Below are 3,139 nucleotides of genomic sequence, written 5' to 3' on the forward strand. Positions count from 1 at the left end.
TACATATTCAGATGATAGCTATTGATTTTAATGGTAGCAAAGGTTTGTGTTTTCGCAAATCGTTTGTAATTTTTTGAGTTTCTCTTTAGTTTGTTTCTATGGCATAGTCTGACCACAGACGGGTGCTTTTGGTTTTGTAATGACTTTTTAGTAATTTATCAAGGATTTTTTTATTAAAAACCAATGTTTTTTAAGATTTTTGAATTTTCTTGGTGCAAAAAATGTTGATTAATTTTTAAGTTTCGCCTCACTGTTCGTTCTTTTTGTCGGCTTGTTACCTAGTCTCGTTAAGAAAACTTTTCATCTGCTGTATAGTTAGTAAAAGGTAAACTTGTGTAGTTAAGGTTTTATCTGACTGCATTTTGACGTTGTTACCAGGTGCTTTTAAATTTAGATATTCATTTTTTGCCGCCAAAATTTTGTTGGTGCTATTTTTTTTCTAGTCTCTTCAATGTCAGGTCACGTTGGTGCTGTAATGAAGCATGGCATTAGTAATTCAATTAGTAGATAGAATGTGTAACGATTGTTTTAAACTCAAACATCTATTTTTGTTATCTCTTGATTTGGTTGACATTTTAGTCAAAAATGTAGATGAGCTCGGGTCGGAACATCATGTGCGAACGCACATTAACGAGCCGCCTTGTTATTTATGTTATTGAAGTGGTTTATTTTACTTGAAAAGTACTTTTCCTAACATGTTTAAATAAAAAAAAATGTCAAGTAGCCGCTTATAATTTTAATACAAAGTATTTGAGCTGCGTTCATTATATATTGTTCACCGATCATTACAACAATTTGCGTCTAGCGTCAACACAAAATACATCAAAAACAACATGAATTTGTTTTCTAATAATATTTTGCAATTTTATCAAAATTTTTGATGCAACAGATTAAAAAAAACATTGAAACAGAAAAAGTGGATAACAAGTAGTTTTTGGCATTGTTCTTGCGATATTATTTTATTCTTGCCAGCTATTTTTCAGCGCCGTCAATTTTAAAGTATGCGCAATCAATCACCTTCATATGAACGGATTTTGAATTTATATTATCAATGCCTTTATAAAACAAAAATCAGTTCATCTGAAGGTGATGATTGATTACCCATATTTTAAATTGACTGCCCTACCCTAGTGATGAGCGGCTTCACATCTTGCGAGATTTTTGCGAGATATGAATCATAGCAAAACTAAAAGGTAAATTTTAACACAGTTGACGAGTAAAATTAACTTATTTCATTCCGTCAAAGAAAAAAATTTAAAGGTTGATTTGTAAAAGTCTTGCAAGATTTTGCGATATTAGCATCTTTTCGCAGTATCTTTTCGCAGTAAAAGGAAATTTTGCAAGAATAACTTTTTCTTGCTTGATCTTGCAAGACTAACTCCGTCTTGCAAGATCTTGCAAGATTAATTTTTTTGCAAGATTAACTTTTGTTCTCGACTAGGAAACATTCTTTTGCACGAACAATATCTTCCCTGGCAAAGTGGATAAGAAGTTTGTAATTCCTACAAGTGTTCCAGCGAAGTGAGGAGCTATATCCAATGGACTGCAATAGGACCCTGAGTAGTGAAAAGCGAAGAAGAACATCCCAGTTGATATGAAGCCCACTGCTAAACCAGAGTTGCAACCGGAGTACCCCGCCAGTATTAAAAGTGTGCCCGGACCAGCTGTTCCAATGAATTGATTCAGCTTCCGAATAAAACATGTTGATACATATTTATTATTCCGCAAAAAATCAGTTAGTTGAGAAGAAAAAATGGTTCCTATGAAGCAACAGAACCAAGGCAATGAACTCAATAAACTGTTTTGGTCAATTTCGAAGTTTAAAACATTTGCTAGATAAAGAGGGTAGCTTGTCATCATCCCATAAATTAAGAAATTTATCATGATTTGAGAAAATGCATAGCCGTAAAAAGGAGTGCTGGTCGCAATTGAATTCCAGGGAATTTTCGACCCGCTATTTTGGCCGATTTGAGAACGTTTGTTTATGAAATCTCGTTCACTTTCAGAAATTCTTGGATGGTTGTTTGGACAATCAGAAGCTACGTACGTCCAGAATCCAAACCAAATAACACCTAGCAGTCCATGAGTCGCGAAACTTAGAGGCCAGCCTCCCAGAAATTTGAGAGAACATAAGTACCCTATAATTGGCTGTGACAGCATAATCCCCGAAAGAAAAACCCGAAACCGCCAGCCCAGTGAAAACACTTCGCTCAAATTTGGGCGTCCAACAAGCAATAATTTGGTGAAAAGGAGGGCAAAGTCGCGGACTCAACGACGCCTTCCAGAACTCGTAAACAAATCAGCCACTGAACCCCCAGGTAGGCAACAGGGGCATTTAAAATCAGCAGAATTGATCGTCCCAGAAGTCCCCAACCGAAGAGTTTGTAACCTCCGTATTTGGTAGCTAAATAACCAGAAGGAATTTGGAAAACCAGGAACCCGTAGAAAAATGCAGCCAATAGGTATGCTTGCTGCGTTGTCGACCAATCAAAAGTCCCGCTTTGTTCCTGGCTTGACGAATCAGTTTCGTTATCAACTGGGCAGTTCTCATTGAAAGAATCGTCTTTAGTGTCTTGCTCGGTTACCATGGCAACAATAGTTAGGCTAATATTAACACGCATTGAATACATAAGCGCACATCCAAGAAAACCCAGAGAGGCAATTTTATATCTGGTAGAGAAAAATTTTCCACGCAACGATTCATGATAAATATCACCCAAAAGTTTTTCGCTTTCGTAACTTTTGTTCATGCTTTGCGTTTCAACTTTTTTTCAATCACTTCTGCTGTAAAATATATTCAATCACTATTTTAAACACTTTTGTCAACAAATAATGTTTTGTGCTTTTCAAAACAACTTTTAGTCACGTTAGATTTGGTGTTCAAAATTTAGACCAATATGATCTCTAAGTAAAAAAAACTCTGCGTAAACTTTTGTCAACTTCGAACTATGTTTGAAATATACAACAGAAGAATAAAAATTATTCAAGTAGTTTATTAAACTGACCTCGTTTTACTTTCATTTATAAAATAGCATATAAGCATCGCGTAATTTATCATAAATAAGATATACTCCGACGATCAAATTTTTTCACTCAAAATACAAATAAAAGCTTTTTAAGCAGTTATATAACTCACGGT

General features: G+C 35.0%; 1 pseudogene; it reads right to left on the minus strand.

The window, feature by feature from the left end:
• Positions 1-1,908: 1,908 nt before the first annotated feature.
• LOC142357138 (sialin-like) lies at positions 1,909-2,812 on the minus strand (annotated as a pseudogene).
• Positions 2,813-3,139: the final 327 nt, after the last annotated feature.

This window comes from Convolutriloba macropyga, unplaced genomic scaffold (genome assembly GCF_964194025.1).
Source record: "Convolutriloba macropyga unplaced genomic scaffold, txConMacr16.3 SCAFFOLD_3327, whole genome shotgun sequence".
NCBI classification, from domain to species: domain Eukaryota; kingdom Metazoa; phylum Xenacoelomorpha; order Acoela; family Convolutidae; genus Convolutriloba; species Convolutriloba macropyga.